We start from the raw sequence: 20196 nt of genomic DNA on the forward strand, positions 1-20196 counted from the left end.
AGTTAAAATGAACTGGCTGTGAAAATAATTAGCACCACCCTGTTCATTTGATGGGGGGGGGGGGGTTCTTCCCTTAAACTAAGCTGGAAAAAATCCCAGGGGTCTAGTTGCCAAGTCCCCTAAATATGGGGTGCTGCCATCTAGGAATCTATATATTTAGCTCCATTCAGTTCCTTAAAATGTGATGAAGTTACATTTAAAATTCTTTTTTTGTGCTAAAAATGGAAAATAAGTTTTTAGGACCTAGGTTTTTGACAGGTTGATATCATACAGCCATTTGGTTCTTTCATTTTAAAAGAATCTTCTAAAATGCTACAATTTTATGTATTCTCTCCCAATACAACTTGGTAAAAGGATGTAATAATCTCAGAGTGTATTCTCTGATAAACTAACATTTTATATAGACAATAACCGTTTTTAATTCAAAGAAAGTTTTGAGGGCTATATATTAAAAATGCTAAACTGTCAGGATTTACAAAGTTATGTTTCTTTCATAAGATGAAATACGTGAAAGCCACAAAAGAGTTTATAGTTAACTATAGAACACAGCCAGTAACGTATCAAGGTATCTTTTTATTGCAGTGAAGTTGAATAATTACTATTTGAAAAGGTACCCTAATTTATTGTTGGAAGCTTCATCCCTATATACTTCATTCCTAAACAGTAGCTAGGGCATTATTGCTTGTTGATATACATTAAATAATAGGAACCAGACTGTCCTGACAGTCTGGCTGTTACAGTGGATTCAGATTCACTGGATTATCTTCTTCAAATTGTAGCAGAATAAAGGAATCTGGTTACTCTTATTTACACACTAGTTTAATCCCGCATGCATTCTTGAGTTTTTGTGTGCTAATCGGAAAGAATGTAATAGGTTGAATATTTTTGCATTTCCCTACTTTAGGAGAGCAATTGTTACATAGTGCAGCTAGAAATGGTGTTATCCGAGAAGATGTTTGTGTTGGGTTGCATTCTTGATATAAAGTTTGGCCGAAGTAGATAGCTGTGTTAAGCGATTCTGCAGGTCTTTAAGACTTTAAGTGGTACTATAACTAATGTAGCACCTGCTGGTATCACTATTTCTATAAAAGAGAAAGTCTTGTAACTGTGTAGAATCCATACATTTTTAATTTTTAAAAAGCATGGTCAATAATACTATTTCAGACATAATGGTATATTTTAGATATTGCAGCTCATGAACATAAATGACTAAGGGACAGAGCAGTGCTACCTCCCCCCCCCCCGATCTGCGGGCTAGAGGGAGGGAATAGGATGGAGTAGAAGCACTCTCCCTCTGGCTAAGAGGTGCTCCACCAGAAAGCAGGCTCTCTGCAACCCACCTCTGTGAGAGGAAAGTTACCGCCAGTGGTGTTCCTGCCAACAGTAGCGAGCATAAGGCCCCTTAAATGGGACAGATCAGAGCCAGCTTTGGCCACTGGATCTAAACTCACTCCATTGCCCCGCGTGTAGGTGGCGTAGCTAATCTCCCCTTTGCTTCCAGGGAGGAAGATTTGAAATAAAAAGATCCGCTAGGCTCAAAAGCTTGGCAATTTCCGCCATGCGCACACCTTTTGCCCTAGCTGGTACAAACCAGCAGGGCTTGGGATAAGGCAGTAGATCTGCTGCTTCACTCCTCCCTGACCCCACTTAGGATTGCACTGTAGGATAGACTCTTGCCCTTGTTAGTCATAAATATGTACCTTTCCCACTGAAACTTTTAATGTGTTAAGGTTAAATTAATCTGCAATCTCTTAAGATTGAAATTTTAGGACCCAAAGTCTGGTATCTGGATCTTCTGCTTGATACAGGATATGTTTTGTTCCTTGTGAAGTTACAGCTGATAGCATGAAAGCGGAATGGATAGGTAAATCAGTAAATGGCTTCAATAGAAACCTAAAAATTACCACCCAAATGATTAAGTGAGATTGAGGATGTGCTTTGCTGGCCTCTCTTCCTGTCCAAAACTTTCATGAAAAATAAACTTTTTTCCTTCTGTTTTGTTCCCATAATTAGCAGATATTTTGCTATTTTAGAGTCAAATTTCTAAGGTTTTCCTTTTCACAACAAGAACTACAGGCAACTGAACCAGCTCGCAGTGCTCAGTTGAAATCATTTAAATCTGTATCTTTCAGCAATGGTATATTGATTTAATGTGTTAATTTTTGAAGCTCTTTTGGCTGTGATGTGTTATATTCCAGGAATATATTCCAGATTTCCAAATTGATAAAGAAAATGTTATAAAAATCTAACTGATCAATTAAATTAATCTACTATAATTCTATAGATTGATACCCCACCATGAAGCTTCATTAAATGCTATGTTATTTCAGTCTGTTCAAGAGAAACTAACTCATGACCATGAATCTGCATTATAATTGCTAGGGCATGGAATATTTTGCAATTCTTTGGGAAACTAAATTGGCAGAAAGTAACTTCTGTTACTCAATTAGAATTAATTTAGCCTCAGCAACAACATTTGAAATAAATAATCCAGGCATCTGATTGTCATAATTCTGATTCCACTGCAAGTCATAAAGCTGTAAATCATCAGGAGCATCTTTACATAGATATTGTAATACATGTAAATAATAGATACTTGTAGTAAATTCGTTCCATTTATCAATAATGTAAATCTGCAAAGTGTATTCTTCACTCTTTAACTTTTGTTTCAAAATCACAAGTATGCTAAAAGATTGATTTTAAAAATGTGTAAGTGATTTTAGGACATCATTCAGGTTATTTATTTGATAAATCTCTGGCATTTATTGCTTACTTCTTTTCTTTGTGTTCCTAGTATGAAGTGGGAAGATGGTTGTTTCTCTTATAGCCTGATCCAATGTATGTTTGCTCAGAACTGACTCGAATGAGTTCAGTGGAACTTACATAGGATTGGAGCCTTGAAATACAATGACATTTGAGCCCAGAGGTTGTGCTTGTTCACTTTTTAATTAAACTGGCTTAGTCTTTTTCATGGAATGCACCTGATGAGTTTTTGCAACTATTTAAAACTGATTCCCTACAAAAGTGAATTTGTCCAGGGATTGTATTTTGAATGTGATTGTATATGTACAGTTTCTCATATGAGTAGGAACTGTGAGTTGCTTAGCCCTTGACATCCCACCCATGATGAAATTATTTTCGAAAGCTGTTTATGCTTGTTACCTCATCTTTCTCTAATTCAGTCCTGTTTGCTTCCCTTAGTGTTTGTATAACTACCTCCTTTCTGTGTGGTCTAAAAAGCTGCAAATATGAGAATTACGAAGTTAATTTGAAAATGTGTGAAGTAGCCCGTAAATGCAATGCTAAGAAGTTTGATTTACACAATTATGATCAGCTGAATAGATTTCATTCAACACAAATATACTCTCTTACCATTTTTGCTTAACTAAGTTAAATCATTCAACATGAATTCTTGAGGGCCAGTGCCATCAAGTTTTACAGCGTTGGAAATTATGGCCAACCCTGAAAACACTTTAAAAGTGAAAATGATGACACATGACAACGTTATCATGTTAGCACTGAAGAGTCTATGTGTATTTATACTTTGAAATATTGTGTTTCTCTTGTAACAGCTCAGTTTATCAGTCCTACCACAATGCTTGAGATTGGAATCTTCCTTAGCGTGGATGGATGGAAACTTCACAGTTCTAAAGCTAGAATTAAATGGTGGTCTAAGCACACTGATGTGATTTCTTGCAGTTACCTTCTCCCTCTACCTTGACTTGCAAGGGGATGTTTAATGCAGTGATGTAGTTGAATATGTGGAATGAGGGCGGCAGCAGGGACATGGGGAAGAGTGGGGCATAATACACTCAGGATCACCTGATCCTGAACTTTTAAGTTCCCATGTCTTAACAAATCTCCTGTTTGCTGGAGCATTCATAGAGGTTTGTTTCCTGGCGCTCAGAAGCTTCAAAATAGCTTTTGTTGTAAGTGTTGCAGGTGCCCCACAAGGTGGCACGCAATGACAAGATGGGGAGCACATGGTGAATGAGGGCTGCTCTTATCTGACGTTTTACTAATCTTTTTAATGGATTGGAGAAATTTCTCTGAAATCAGGTAGGGGGAGGAATGAGTGAGAAATCCATTTTGATGTGAGATTACCTAGTTCGCATTTCCCAGAACCGAATGCAGGCCCAAACACAAAATCTGTATCTTTACAGTTTGCGATGTATTTCACAAAACAAAATACGTTCAACATGTGCACATTGGAAAAACACATATGTTTCTAAAATGTGCACAACATGCTTTAGTCAATGGATGCACAGGTACAAAAATGCATACATTTGAAAAATGTGCAGAAAAATACACAAGAATTTCTGTGCAGGGTGGGGAAAGTGGGTCACACACTTGAAAGGAGCTCACATTGTGTTGAATGTGGGTGTCATTTAAATGCGGTATGGCTCTGTAGCCAGATGTAGTGGCTTTCAACAAGGGAAACCCAGGCTGAAATCCCCGCTCAGCTATAAAGTTCATTGAGCAAGTCAGTGTCCCTCCAGCTGACTTACTTCTCAGGGCTCTTGTGAGGCTAAAGCTGCTCTGAACTTGTCTGAGGAAGGGTGGGATACAAATGTGACTACATTTTTTAAACAATCCTTTCAAGAATATCAGTTTATGCAGTTATACCAAGATCTGGGAATCTCTATAACAGAGGAGTGTATTTATATGAGAAATGTTTAAATTACAAATATTTAAGTCCCACAACATTCATGTTATGAAACATAGCTTGGCTGTCCTTTAGCTAGTGTGGAAGACTAAGCTGATATGTAGACTTGGAGGTAACTAGCAGTCTTATCACGATTCTTTGTTGAGGCTAAAGAGTTTTATTTTAACAATAAAGCAGGGCATATTCATGCACTGCTACCACCATTAAGAAAGCTTTCTGAAAACTAAAATTCGACTTTTCTCTAAGGGAGCTATCCTAAGGCCACTAGTCATCGGCTAGACAGCCATAGGATATGTGGGTTTCTGGGGACCGACCTTGGAGCCCGTGCTCCGAGGTTGGTTCCCGGAGAACCAACCTTCCCCCCCACCCGCTCTGCCTCACAGGCAGCTCAGAACAGCCCCGTGCTCCACGCTTGGAGGAGGAGCACGGAGCAGCAAAAACAGGGCGTTCCGGGGTGGGAAAGGCAGAAATGCCAGAACAACAAATCCTGCGTCTCGTCTGGCAGCTGCCTCCCCCACTCTGCCTTCCCACAGCTAGACAGCCAAAATTGGCTGTCTAGCCACAAATGCAGGGTGGCTGAAGCGCGGAGGGAACAATCCCCTCCGTGCTTCTCCTGCCCTGCATTGGATAGGCGGTTGCCTCCAAGTTCGGAGGTGGCTGCCTATCCCCATAGGATTGCACCCTAATTTGCTGGGTGAAGACAGTTGTGGCTTCCAACAAAAATGTCAGTCCTCCTACAATTATTTCTGATATTCTTCCGAATAAAAGTTTGAGGGAATGGGCCTTTTGCTGTTAGTTCAAAAAATGAGAGATTCTTGAAATTGCTAGCTGGGAATGTTGCATCCCTAATTTAATGCATCCCAAAATTACTTCCATTAATGTAAACATATCCAACAGTAATTTTAAAAATTGCATCTAAATTTGTACTTATCAAATTCATGTTTATAGTATTACTTTAGGAGCTTACCTGAGTTAAGTCATGAGTTTTTAAACATTTACTCAGAGATGTGGAAGTTCTGATGTACACATTTGCTTCAAAGAGAACATGTTAAACTCTAGGTGGTGCTACACACTTTATATTACAAATACACCAACTAAAATACATGTCACGGCTGTTAAAATGAGCAAATTTCATATTTTGGTATGTAATTTGCATGTATTGCTCCCAACGAGAGAAATCAAATTTAAAACACAATTACAGAACATATGGCAGTTTGTAGACCTGACTAGGAGTGAGATACAGGGAGCTAGTGTACACACAGTATTGTAGCCACCTTTCCGCTCATCATTTCTGCATTCTTCGAGCGACTGAGACATAAGCAGTCTTGGCAGGATACGGCTGCAGGATATAGCCAGCCCCAACAGTATTGGGACAATGTTGTCAACAAAGCTGTGAAGAAGGAACAGACCTGTGTTTTAAAAGGGAGCCACACACAAGATCAAAGCAAGATTAATGCCACAGAATATGGCCACAGCAAGGGTGGGATAAGAGGGTGAGAAAGAGGCATTGACTGAAGAAGGTATATGACAACAGAAGGAATTTCTCAGCCCTGTGGTTAGAAAGGAAGCAGAATGCCAGAAGCAGAAAATAGAAACATGGAGAGCCAGACAGAAGAAGCTTAGAGTAACGTGTTGATCAGGCAGAGGCCAGGAACATCCAGAAAACCAGAATTCCTCACTTTTGTGTTTATTATGAACCCTGGCTTCCTCTGTAGAAATGAATTGGCCTGAGTTACTTAGTATTTTCTTATCCCTGGCCTCAGCATTTTGTAGGTACTAGAAACTCTCAGGGCTATTTTTAACCATCTCTTTTAATCTACAAACTAATACACATCTGAATACCTGGAGAGCTCACCCAAGAATGTAGAACCCACTATTTTATTTTTGGTTGGTCCCATTTGGCTTCCAAACTGATAGGCATAGTACCACACACATTCAGTACTGGAAAGAACAAGTGGGAATTGTAAACAACAGGTTGCAATATATCCCCAGTCCTTAACAAAAGTGCTTCTGTTCAAGGCTCAAACGAGCCTGGAACAAGAGCCTTGTAGCTCTGTTTGGGGCTCACAAGGATACACTTTTTTTTCTTTCCCACCCTCCTAAAGCCACCTTCTTCAAGATCTGAGCAGTGTTGCTATATAGTTGTGGGGAGAGTGTAACTGCCTCTTGGTGTACATCCCCACAACCCTAAGGCTCACCTCCACGTTACTATAAGCTGTAATGGGCTCAAGCAGACCAATTTGCCTCTATATAATCCGATAGGAAACCCAAGAAATCCAGATTTTAGCATAGCTTTGATTAGGCAACAGTGTATGTCTCTTTCCCTTGCTATAAATAAAGGGTAGCAGCAGAAAACAGAATTCCTGACTCTTCTTTTTATTATGAGCCCTGGTTTCCTCTGTGGAACTGAGCTGACCTGAGTTACTTAGTATTTTCTTATCTCCAGCCTCAGCATTTCGTAGGTCTTAGGAACTTTCAGGAGCGTTTTTAACAATCCCTTTACAACTACAACCTAATGCACATCTGAATATCTGGAGAGCTCTCCCAAGAATGTAGAAACTTCTGCCTTTGGGGTGGCCTCATTTTACTTTCTAACTGATAGGCACTCAACTATGTAAGTTCAATTTTGGTGGAAATAAGACTTTTGAGCTCCATTTAATGGTAGTAGCTTTATTCATTTGCCATGCATAGAAGCTATATCATGGTCTCTACATTGCTGATCCAGTGGGAAAGCATTGCTTTATAGTCTATACCACACAGTGCCATTGTGTGAACTGTTGGGGTACTGTGAGAAATAATACATTAAAGGTTCCTGCAAATACAAAACGCCAGTTCAGAAAGGAGGTAGTCCTTGCGAGATATGCACAATTCACTGCTCCCATTTTGTGTTCTTCCAGTAGGGGCAGGTAATTCTGTCTTTCAATCACATGCGTCTCGATCATTCAGTCACCCAGTCTTCCAGGGAACTCCCAGTCTTCCAGGGAAGGTTGCCTATAGCATCTGTATGAATCACTGCGATGAGCTTGCTTCCTTATAATCAGCAGAGTAGAACTACAGAAGCTGCCTCACAGTGAGTCAGGCCAGTGGCTCTCCAAGGTTTCAGACAGAGGTCCTTCACCTGCCACCCAGTTCTTTCTTTAATTGGAGGTGCTGGGGATTGAACCAGGCACCATTGTCCTGCAAGGCATGTGCTCTGCTACATGCCCTTTCTTGATGCACCTGAATCAGTGACACATGCAGTACCACGTAGACTGGATTCCTCAGGGAGTATTCCTACTCTTGTACAATCTAAAAATAAGCCCCTTTGCATGTAAGAGTGAAGTGTGCCTCAGCTATCCAAAGTTTGGAAACAGGGATCTTCTCACACCCAGGGGAAATGCACTACAAAGGACCATTGCCTCTTTAGGTTTTGACAGCCCGAGATTGTCAGGAGACATGTGACAAGGATGCAGGCGGTAAGGAACTCTGGTTGATTAAACCATGTAAGGGAACCGAATAACAGAATGTGGTTTGTTCCCCAGTGTGAAGTTCGCATGAAGGGTGGGTGACTAATGGGAATTGTCAAATCACGCATGAAAAATGTGTGTAGGTGCAACAGAAGTGAAGCAGTAGTGTGGATATAGAATTGGAAGTTTTTTTAAAAGGTATCAAAGAACTCACTTTTGATTGTGTAATCTGCCTGTTTATACTTGGCATTTGGACAGCTGTGTGTGCCTGTTCTATATGCCTTTGGGCTGCATACTGGTTTTGATAGTTCCTCACTAGAACGTGCATTTCTCTCCCTTTGCGATAGCTATAATGCGAAATACCTCAGTGTCCTGTATGTTATCACTGAGAGCAAGCTAAAAGGAAGGGCAGTTTTTGCAAACACTTTAATCAGTATTGAAAAATGCCTCCTTTTCATGATTTTGTTTTGGTGGGGGAAATGGTACAAAAGGCAACAAAAGCATTCACCTCTGTAGGAAGCATTTCCCTCAACAGAGTTCATTTTCCCTCAGTGACATCATCATGTTCATTACGTGATCCCTACTTGATTAGTATCATCTATATCAGGGGTCCCCAACTTTTTTTGGACACCTGGGAGTGTTTGAGAAGTTGAGAAACGGCTGTGGGCACCACCACAAAATGCCTAATTGTGAGTGGGTCACTGATTTGACATCTACCTATCACATCTGTGGATCTTAGGCTGCGTCTTATTCAGCAAAAACCTTTGTTTTATGACTGCTGGACACCATAACGTCTCTTTAATAAGGGATTGTCTAATTTGGCTAATTGCTGGCAATGCAATACAGCAAATGCTTTTTTCAAACATATGTTTTGGCAGTGTCCAGTAGTTGCTTCTTTTTGTGGAGAGGTTATTAGACAGAAAAATTTGTACTGGGATAGTCTTGAATATTCACTGATGTACAAGCGCTTTTAAATTATTTAACTGCTTCATGGAAATCAAGAAATGGTCAGTGTAAATGGATTCTCTGCGTCCTCTTGACAGCTAAAAGACCGATCTTACAACATTGGAAAGAAACACACACCTCCTATAATGCAGTGGACTGAGGGCCTTACAACACTTGCAGTATTTGAAAGGCTGGCATATAGATGTCACCTTCAAATGGATACTTATTTGGATAATTGGTCCACTTTTGTTGCAGCCCATGTATAATTACTAGAAAGCTGTATGCATTGTGGTCTGGCAAATGGCAAAGCATTCTGAAGGATCGGTGCCGCAGCACTAAGTGCTCTACTGCAAGTGCTCCTGAGGCAAACCTCAGAAGCATGTGGCACCCTCAGAAGTGCGCCCTCTGATGATCACAGATTAAGCAGGGACATAAGAGGTGAGGTGCTCCTGAAGGTAACCTGGTTCCAAGTTGTTTAGGGATTTATATGTTAACAACACCTTAAACCTGGCCTAGTAGCTTATTGGAAGCCAGAGCAATTCTTTCAGCAAGGGTGCAGCTTGCTGTTGGAAAGAGGGCCCAGTTAGCAGCCTCTCCATTGCATTCTGCATCCGCTGCAGCTTCTAGAACAAGCCCAAGGCTAGCCCCACATGGAGCACGTTACAATAATCCAATATTGAGGTTACCAATGTCTGTACCACTGTGGCTAAGCTATCATGGTCCAGGAATGGTCATAGTTGGCATACCAGCTGAAGCTGGTAAAATGCACTCCTAGCCACTAAGGCCATCTGAGCCTCAAGTATCAAATATAAATCCGGAAGTACCCTCAAACAATGCACTTGTTCCTTTTAGGGGAATGTAACCCCATCCAGAATTTGCAGCTGACCTATTTCCCAGACCTGTGACGCATTCCCCCACACTGATTCCATCTTGCCAGGATTCAAACGCAGTTTATTGGCCCTCATCCAGCCCAGCACTGCATCCAAGCACTGGGCCAGAGTCTGCACGCCCACACCTCGTTCAGATATAGAGATAGAGCTGGGTATCATCTGCATACTGATGACACCTCACTCCATATCCCTGGGTGACTGCTCCCAGTGGCTTCATATAGATGTTGAATATATTGGGGATAGAATAGTGCCCTGTGGCACCCCAGAGCACAAATGCCAGGGGGTTGAGGTGCACTCCCCCAACACCACTCTCTGAAGCTTACCCCATAGGTAGGAATGGAATCACTGAAGTACAGTGCCCCTGATACCCATCCCACGAAGGATATCATGGTTGAAAGCCTCAAAAAGATCGAGTCAGAGGAGCAAGGTTGCACTTCCTCTAGCCCTCTTTCAATAAAGGTCATCCAACAAGACAACCAAGGCTAATTCGAAACCAGGCCTCAGTCCAGACTGGAAAGGGTCTAGAAAATCAGTTTCATCCAAGAATGCCTGCAGTTGCCCCACCACAATGCTCTCAGTCACTTAACCTAAAAATGGTGTGTTTGCCACTGAATGGTAGTTGGCACAAATTCTTGGGGTGGGGGGTGGGGCTGTTTAGGAATGGTCACACTAGCACCTCTTCCTAAACATCAGCAACACTCCTTCACACAACAAGGCATTAACCATACCCTTGACCCACCCAGCCAAGCCATGTTGGCTAGCCTTAATTAGCCATGAGGGCATGTTGATTGCATAACTGCAAGCACCTTGTTCTCATCATCAGGTTGTATTAAGTATATAGCATCATGTTGTCATCCTGTTCATTACATGATCCCTGATTTGCTGAGCTCTTTCTGGGAAGGAGAGAAAACATCTAGCTAATTAAAAATGGTTCTAAAGCAGCAGCAGATTGGAAAACCAAGTGGCAATGAAGAGGATTGAAAAAGGTGGAAAATTGCACAGATAAAGAAAATGTTGTCCGTCCGTCCCCCCACTACTTTCACTATGAAAAGTGGAAACAGAAGAATAGTCAGCATATTCCTAATTATAACATTCTACATTCCTTCAGCAGTCTAAACACAAGAGGTCATTGCCAGCCCACCTGTACAATAGTTGGCTAAAAATAGAAGAGCGTAGTTGTGTTGTACTTTAGTTCTTAAGGCTTAAAAAAACTTGATAGGCAGCCAAAGAATAGTACATGCTTTCTCATACATTCTCATTCTCCCTTCCACCCACAGTGCACAGAACCCAGCATTATAATCAAACCAAGTATGCATTAAACTGTCATCTCTTAGGGGAAAATGCCTTCTAATATGGCCTGAAACTGATCTCAAAAGCAATTCCCAAGTTTTCAATTGCTTCTAAAAGCATTGCTGCTGTATAGTTTGCCCATAATTGCCTTCATTTTTTTATGAAATAAGTTTCTGTCTGCTAAAATAGAATTCACCTCCCAATAATAAATGAGAAGTGGGTATGTGGGAGGAAGGGGGAATAGTTTAAAAAAAAAAATAGGAAGAAAGAGAAAAAACAAATTCAGTTGCAGAAAAATGGGATCTTTATGTCACTATATATATAATACAATAGTTTGTTCTGTCATATGATTTCAGCTTCATTGAAGAGCCATGTTCTTAGATTTTGTGTGCGTGTTACTTTCAAGAAGAAATTGACAGTCATAGCTGCATCTTTTAATATCTTAGGTTTTGAGGTCCTACTCTTCATAAATGGAATAACAATAGCTAGATTTAAAAAAAAAAAAAAACCTGCACTGGTGCTTATTGTCACATGATAGTCATATGACAACTCAGTCATAACATTTTCCCAATGCAGTGAGTCAACAACAAACATTAGAACTGCTTTAAACAACAATTTCTGACACAGATATCCTTCATGTAGACAAAAGACTGACCACAGCTTCATATGACAGATGCCCACATAGTCTATTTTACAGCATACGCTACACTGTGACAAGTTGCAGCCAAAATGTTATATATATAAAGCTATCATGCTAAATATTGTTCAGACCCTGTTTGCTAAATAGGTTTTGTAAAAACTTTAAGGAATATACAGAACCACAATTGAATTGTTTATAGCATTTCACCAATTCTCTGAATAGCAAATAGCATTTAGCCCTTGTGGCCCCAGTCCACTAGCATTCAGTCCAATTCTTGACAGTCCACATCTTGGTTACAGTTTTCCCATCCTTATGTTTGCTTTGTCTGTTGCTGCTTCCTTCTTCCACTGGCAGTCTTCTCTAGAAATAGGATGGAATTTCCTTTATTTATTAATTGCGTTTCTATACTGCCAAATAGTCAAAGTTGTCTGGGCGGTTCACAACAATTAAAACCCTAAAATACATCCTTTGCAATGCATGTCTTGTAGTCATGGTAGAGAAGACGAGTCTTGTTGTTCCAACCAGCAAAATCTATCCTGGGGCCTAGCTGGCCATGTCACTAAAATGAAAACTTTTTTTCTTGGCTTGGATAGAGAGAAGCACAAGCAGAGTTCCACTTGCTTAACAGGACTTTCCTGCCTCCTTCCTGCTGCAACCAGTTAAGCCCTGAAGGACACTTTGGAAGTTCTGGGATCCCTTTGGAAGCTGGAAAGAGGAATCAGTGGAAATTGGGGATCTCCTACTTGTGAGGGTGGAAATATTTTCTGCTCATGCAGGGAGCTCTGGGTTCTGCCATATGTCCCTACATTTTGAGATGTAGACATTTCTTTGATAAAGCACATTTTGCGTATTCTAGTCTCCTGTAGTGCCCATATCTCAGCTCTTCTAACAGATGGTAACATATTCTTCTAATTTTCTTTTGACGGGACTGACACACCTATCTGTGGATGATCTCCAAAGTTTCTCAGGCATCAGCCATGGAGCATGTATGGCCCTCATCTCTTTTGACAATGTCTTTGGATCGTGGCTGGTTATTTTGGCCACTATTCTAAGTCTTTACAAGCAGTAGCTGTTCTCATTCTTTCTGGGGTTCATGATCACAGATGAGTTCTAATAAAACAGACTTTGTAAATATTTCACAATGTTGTTTCTTACTGTGACATGTTTCATGTTAGTTAGATGGATGATATAGTCCACCAAGCTTCCAAAGTGATGGATGTTTCCCTTGTGTTCATAATTGTAATAAAAGTACTTCAAAAGATGGGTGTGGCATTTATCAAACATACCCAGGACCCAAAAAGCTGAACGCAACATTCTTCACATGCACCAGGGCTTTTCAAGCTTTTGTACCTCTTCAAATTCTTCTCGAGAGTTTCAGAGGATTCTCTGCTGCCACATTTGATGTGGTGCAACGGGACAATGCACATCAGCCTGGTCGCATTCTGGCCTAGGACACAGGAACACAGGAAACGATGTTATACTGAGCCTGACTATTGGTCTATCTAGCTCAGTATTGTCTACAACAGCTTTCCCCAACCTGGTGCCCTCCAGATGTGTTAGAGTGCAACTCTGACTGAGGGAAGATGAGAGTTGTAGTCCAACACATCTGGAGGGCACCAGATTGGAGAAAGCTGGTCTACGCAAAGGGTAAGCCCTCCAGTTACTTTGGACTACAACCCCCATTAACCACAGCCAGCATGGCCACTGGTCAGGGATTATGGGAGTTGTATTTAAAACATCTGGATGATACCACATTGCCTGGTCTACATTGATTGATGAGTTCTTCAGGGCTTCAGATTGGAGTCTTTCCCTAATCTACGTGGAGATGCCAGGGATTCAGCCTAGATCTTTTTCATGCAGAGTATGAGCTTTGTGGCCCTTCTCCATATCAGGATAATAATATGAAGTTAATTCAGATGTTGCTGATTTAGAATTATCCTGATTTGATATAGGTAGAGAATATCGGGGGGGGGGTTAGTCATGTATCCGTATACACTACCCCAAGTTACATCAGGTCACGGTGTGCTTACACTAAACTTTGAACTCTATATATAGGCTAAGGCAGAGTTTCTCAGACTGGCTCAGCCAAACTTCAGGTGGGTTGCAGTGCTGTAAACTGCCCCATGCCTCTTGGCTTGACTGCCCTGTGCCAGGGCTGCATCATGCATATGCAGGTGTGGCAGTGGGAGTTGGTTAGAGAGCAAGGTGAAAATATAATAATGATAATAATATAAAATAAAATAAAAAAATAAACGAACTGGGAATAAATAGGAAGGGGATAAAAGAGGGAAGATGTTATAGGAGGAAATGAATGTAAAAGCAGGAGGAGAGAGGGATGAAAGAAACTGGCAGTTGGGGATAGGGTAGGTGTGCGCATTTTCCAAATGTGTGCATTTTTTCAAACACTTCTGTTGTTTTGTGAAATTTTGCAAACTCAGAAACGTAAAGATTTCCAACCACAAATTGTGGTTGCATCCAGTTCTGGGGGTGCAAATTGTGTAATCTTGCCTTAGAAACTAATGAAGTTATTGTGATGTGATACATCTTATAGGCAAGGAGGTTCTTGCCTATAAAAGCTCACAGCACACAATACATTTGTTGCACTTCAATCTTATGCATATGCACATGGAAGTAAGTAAGTCAGTGAAACTTACTTTCTGGTAAGTGCTTTTTGGATTGTGGCTGCACGGTTAGATCCAGTGTTGCCCATCCACAGTTCCACAAGCGAAAGTCTGTTCAGTGTTTGATTTAACCCATAGTCATTTTAAGGTGTCAAAGTTTCATTTTCTGCAATAAACAACTATTTTTCTGGAGTTTCAGAAACCAGATAGGACAGATTATTAGCATTAGATCTCCTACTCAGAAAAGATGAAATTCTTTCACATTGAAAATTCAGGTGAATATGAACAGTGAAACATGAAATATTTTAACGTTTAGTTTGATAACAATTATGTGAAACTATTATTTTATGTGCAAGTGAAACAGTTATTTCACTTGCACATGAAATAATTGTTTCACAATTATTATTCACAATTATTTCACATGTACAGGTGAAACAGTTATTTCATGTAACAGTATGACAGCTTTCCACTTGCGATCCAGAATGTGCTATTTATGATCTATAAGCCCTAAAAAGCTTGCACACTGTTCCACTGCACTTTCAAAGGCCGTATTTATACATTAAGCTGGAGCTGTGTGGTTGCTGCCAACAGTATGGTGTTCCCAAACCATTCCCCAAAGTATTTAAATCTTCCGTTTACATGTCCAAGAGTGGATTGTTTGGTTACATATCACTCTCATTAGATATCCCTGGAGGGAGCAATCCTATGGCCACTAGACACCATCTAGAGGGCCACAGGATTTTTTGGTTTCTGGGAACCAAGGTTGGAGCCCTGGCTCCAAGCTTGGTTCCCAGAAACCGTCCTCCCCACCCCCTCGTAGCTGCATGGTTGTTTCTGCGCCGGCTATTTCTCCGTGCTTGGAAGTGGAGCATGGAGAGGACGAAAAGAGGGCAGTCCCCGGGGAGGGGGGGAGACTGCAGAAGCCAGAGGCTTCCTGCGCGCTGCACAGCTTCCCCACCATGCTCCAAAGTCCCTGGCTAGATGCGCAAAATCGCACATCTAGCCGAAAATGCAGGGTGGCCAGAGCACAGAGGTGAGGATCAACTCTGTGCTCCAGCAGGCCTGCATTGGATAGGTGTCAGCCTCCGAGTTTGGAGGCACCCTTAATGGCTTAGATACTGCTACTATAGTATGAAAGCATGCATCCTGCTCTAGTCACATAAGTAGAAGATGTAAAATTGTCGGGAGCAGTTTGGGAGTAACTGGAGGCAGTGGTAATCACACAACTAAAGTACAGTATAAATGATTCCTAAGTTTGATTCATTGTGTCCACTTAAGTTTAGTATTCATGTGTCAGGATTTAGGACAGCAAGGGGTGGAAGGAGTTGTCTTCAGGAGCTGCCTGTAAACTCTGGAATCCCTTTCCAAAAAAGATTAACCAAAATCTGAGCATCTTCCAAAAACCTTGTAAGACTTGCTTATTATTTCCATTGGCTTTTGGCAATGGGAGATAGGGTAGGAAAGAGGGCAGAGTTTTAACATTTGTAAGGTTTTATTGGTTGTCTGTATAAGTGAATCTTGTGGAAGGACCACAGTCCAAAAGAAACAGAATTAATGAGAAGTTGGCTGGCAAAGCTATCCATTTCGTGCAATTTGAATTTCATTATTTGCTTTTTAAATAGATGCTGCCAGGCAGTTGGATGCCTTCTTGCTATCTGTCATTACTAGCAATTTGTTGTGTAAAATTGCACGGTAGCAGAAACTTGTATTTTTGATTCACAGGAGATAAGTCCTATTTTGCTTAAGAGTAGCAAGATTAGATAAAAGGCTTTCATGCTTCTCCAAATAATAAATAATACATTCTCTATTGCCAGCCTTCATACGTATATGTGTGTGATAATGTATTGCACATATTCCCACCTGTAGCCTAGCTTTGCAGCACAATCCTATGCATGTCTGCTCAGATGTAAGATCACTGTGTTGATTGGGGCTTACTCCCAGGGATGTGATCATAGGATTTCAGTGTTAAGTATATATAATGAATGGCAGTTGCCTACATTGTATCCTCCCAGCCTTGACATTATCTCCCTCCCAAGTATACCACAGATGAGGCAGTTACTCCACTGTCTATTGTAGACTGTAAGCTCCTTGGTAGCAGAGACCTATCTGCATTGCCTATGTAACTCTGTAAGGTGCTATGTCCACTCATAAAATAATGATGATGATGATGATGATAATAATAGCAATAATAACAACAATAACAACCATCACAACCACTATATCAGCACCAATTATATAAAAATGCAGGCATGCATAGTCACTGAAGCCTTGCAGTACATCCAGCCTGTTTCCCTTTCCCTCAGTTTTATCCTGAGGGCTACCATCTGCCACACGACATCCCACCAGAAGTCTGGGATATTTATAGATCATATTCGCTTGTTATCTGTGTACATAGATATACACTGTGTACGTAGATATACACTATATCAGAATCTTTAGAAATTACTAACACAGGTGTTCCTGTGTTTGTTTGTTTTCCTATGTAAGTACTCAGTCCAAAAATGTGTAGAATTTGCAACTCCTTGATTAATGATTAATTCCAGCAATTTGGAGTCATTCTCTTTTTGCCATGACTAGAGGAAGTTCCTCCAAACAACTTGAGGCGCCCTCACCCTAGAGATCATAGAATCATAGGGTTGGAAGGGGCCTACAAGACCATCGAGTCCAACCCCCTGCTCAGTGCAGGAAGCCTGATTCCCAGGCAGTCTCCCATCCAAGTACCAACCAGGGCTGACCCTGCTTAGCTTCTGAGATCAGTACATCTCGCCATAGTGGGGAAGATGGTAGCTCCCTTGGATTTTAGTGAGAGGGTGTCAAGTATTTTGCTCTACCACAGGTGGAGAGCAGCATTTTCCTCTTCCTGAAGAATGTAGACTCCCTTTACGTAATGGGACTGACGGGTCTCACTTAGGGCACAATCCTATGCATGTTTAGACAGAAAAAGGTCCTACAACTCCCAACATTGCTGGGAGTTGTAGGTCCTTTTTCTGTCTAAACACATGTAGGATTGTGCCTTTAAGGTCTCCAAATGACTGACCCCCCCCCTTCCAGTTCATCATTTTGACGCTGCACTAGCACTCCCAACATTTTGTTAATCTTGTACTTGACGTATTAGCCCTTCCTGAATTCAGCCTTCCTGGTTTCTTAGTGTCTGTTCTTCAGCTTGTACTGTTAGCTCTCTTAGGTCTGGGATCCCAATGCCTAACCTTGCATGAGGATTGTAACCTAGGCTTCCTTTGTCATTGTTGATTCTACATAGTTTGCCACATGATGCCTTTCTTCCCCAGCCCTGCCATGGGGCAGGAGCATACCTGTTCCGCTCATCTTGTACGCTGCGTCTGACCTGACTGGACACCTCCACTTCCTCAGTACAGCGTTAAGGACTTTGGAGCTCGTTCTCATGTGTGTGCAGTTGGGGTATGGGGTGGGGGATTCTGGGCAGGTTGGTGTTACATGAATCTCTCTGATGCTTCTTCAGCTGCAGGTGTTGCACAAAACCAGAGTGGAGAAGTTGGGCACAAAAAAACCATTCTGTGAGGTTTAACTTGGACTCCTAACAAAGTGTCGCTGCCCTGAGCCTGCTGAGCCTTCAAGAACTGACACTGCTTTTAGATGAGCTCATGAGTGTCAGGCACACTGAATCAGAGCGTCTAGCAACCATCCTCCATGTTGGGACTTGCTAGATCACTAAACGGTTCGTAAGGATTACAGGCTATTAACACAGTGAAATCTATTTCACAATAAAATGTCATTTCTCACATATTTCGTCTAGCTTACAGATAAGTACAAGAACAGATTCTGGTGCACGCGCACACGCGAACACACACACACGGTAGCTTGATTGGAGCATTTGGCTAGCTTTTCACATTACTGGAAGTAATTATTATTCTCACCACCACCACCCGGCAAATGGCTAACTGCAAGATTGATTAAATGACTTGGGATCCGTCTCTTTACTCTCTCTCATCGTTCCAAGATTCTGAAGCATACCACAATTGAGAAGGAAGAAGATCAAGAAAAAGGAAAGAAGCAAGAACTAAAACAAGAAACAAGTATTGGTCAAAAGGGAGTTGTGAAGACTCTGATGCCTGGGTCACCTGGTGCAACATGCATTTATTAATGAGTTTCAAGATTTTCTGCACATCTGTTTTTTTGTGGGGCAGGACAAAAGGGCTGACCCTATCATTAGGCAGTGAGATGGCTTGTTCAGGCAGCAGATGTGGGGTGTTATGAAAGTGTAGCAAATGGACAGTTATTGAATTTGTGATTAATGTATTTTTACTTCCAGGGGGATGGAGAGATGCTTATGGGATTTTCTCTCACAGGTGTCAAAATAATATGGCCATGCACCTCAAATTGGTGAGGGGAGGGGGAGCCATTTGTTGCTCCTGCTCAGGTAGCAAAATCTCTTGGGTCAGCCCTGCACAGTACAGTACTATGTGCATAATAGATGCTAGTCCCCAAACTTTTGAGGTCAATGGACACATTTGGAATTTTGAGTGTGTGTCATAGACGCTCTAACAAAATGGCTGCCATGGGGGTTGCTTCCCCATTCACAAAATGGCTGCCATTTTGTGACATGGCCAGTCATAAAATGCTAATTTCACAGACAAAGTGATGAGGTTCAGAGACAAAGAATTTAGCCATGAACTAGAAATAGTTACTATGCCCATGGAAACCTGCATTTATAACATAGTGTTGTGTTAGAAGAATATGTCAATAGAGCACCCCATCATTTAGTGTTAACAAAGTTTTTAAAAAATATCCATTTGACTTCAAAGAGACCTCATTGGTTCTCTTAGAAGGGACCTCCAGATACAATTTCTATAGCTCATCTTGTCACAAAAAAATTCTAGTGAGACTTAAGAAAACATTACAGTTGAGACATTTTCAGCATTTTCAAGACTTTATCTTTATTATCTGTCCAGTCCCACCTTCAAAGTGTTGAGATCACACAACCAGATCATTCAGTGAGTCCCCTCCTGTCACTGCAGAACAGTGTAGCTTAAGGCACAATCCTATGCATGTTTAGACAGAAAAAAGTCCTACAACTTCCAGCATTCCCTAGCCAGCCATGATGGCTGGGGGATGCAGGGAGTTGTAGAACTCTTTTCTGTCTAAACATGCATAGGATTGCACCCATAGTGGCTAATTATGGAAGCTGTAAGGCTGCAGGTCCCAGGCTCACATCTCACCTCAATCTGAAATCCATAAGTCAAAGTGGACAACTTATGGCCTTCCAGATGTTTTGGCCTACAACTCCCATCAGTTCTAGCCATCATAGGCAATGTAGAGGGATCATGGGAGATGTAGGCCAAAACATCTAGAGGGCCACAAGTTGCCCACTCCTGACCTAGGTGGTATTAGCCAAGCCACTCTCTCTCAGCATCTCATCTTCAGTATGGTGATAATAATATTGGCCTAGCTTACAACATGGGATGGTCTTTGAACATTTGAGATGTATATAAATGTGGAGTATTGTTTTATTCCAGTTCCATATAAGAGAGGGACTTCCACTGACTTTAGTGTGATTTGGATTATATTTAAGTGTAGAATAGAGAACAGAATAATAGAGTTGAAAACAGCTCAGAGGGTTATCTACTAGCTGCAGAATCCTACTCACTTTATCCTTCATAGATATTAGGCAATTGAGATTTTATTGTGCAAGCAACACAACAAGCAAAACTCCATGGTCTGT

The 20196-nt window shown here is 41.3% G+C and overlaps 1 protein-coding gene across 5 annotated transcripts in view; it reads left to right on the forward strand.

Moving 5' to 3' along the window:
- SCAF8 (SR-related CTD associated factor 8) overlaps positions 1 to 20196 on the forward strand; it is a 100225-nt gene that overhangs the window by 61216 nt on the left and 18813 nt on the right. For 2 of the 5 annotated variants that reach the window (XM_084827874.1, XM_084827877.1), the window contains exon 21: positions 17977 to 18511. The exons of 2 other annotated variants lie outside the window; for them this stretch is intronic. The gene's annotated coding sequence lies outside the window, so the exon portion shown is untranslated. Of the gene's footprint in view, positions 1 to 12470; positions 13133 to 17976; positions 18512 to 20196 lie in introns of those variants that run through there. One more of the 5 variants, XM_084827873.1, reaches the window with a different exon arrangement.

This window comes from Heloderma suspectum, chromosome 1 (genome assembly GCF_057233095.1).
Source record: "Heloderma suspectum isolate Gila_16-S chromosome 1, 16-S_ref, whole genome shotgun sequence".
NCBI lineage: Eukaryota > Metazoa > Chordata > Lepidosauria > Squamata > Helodermatidae > Heloderma > Heloderma suspectum.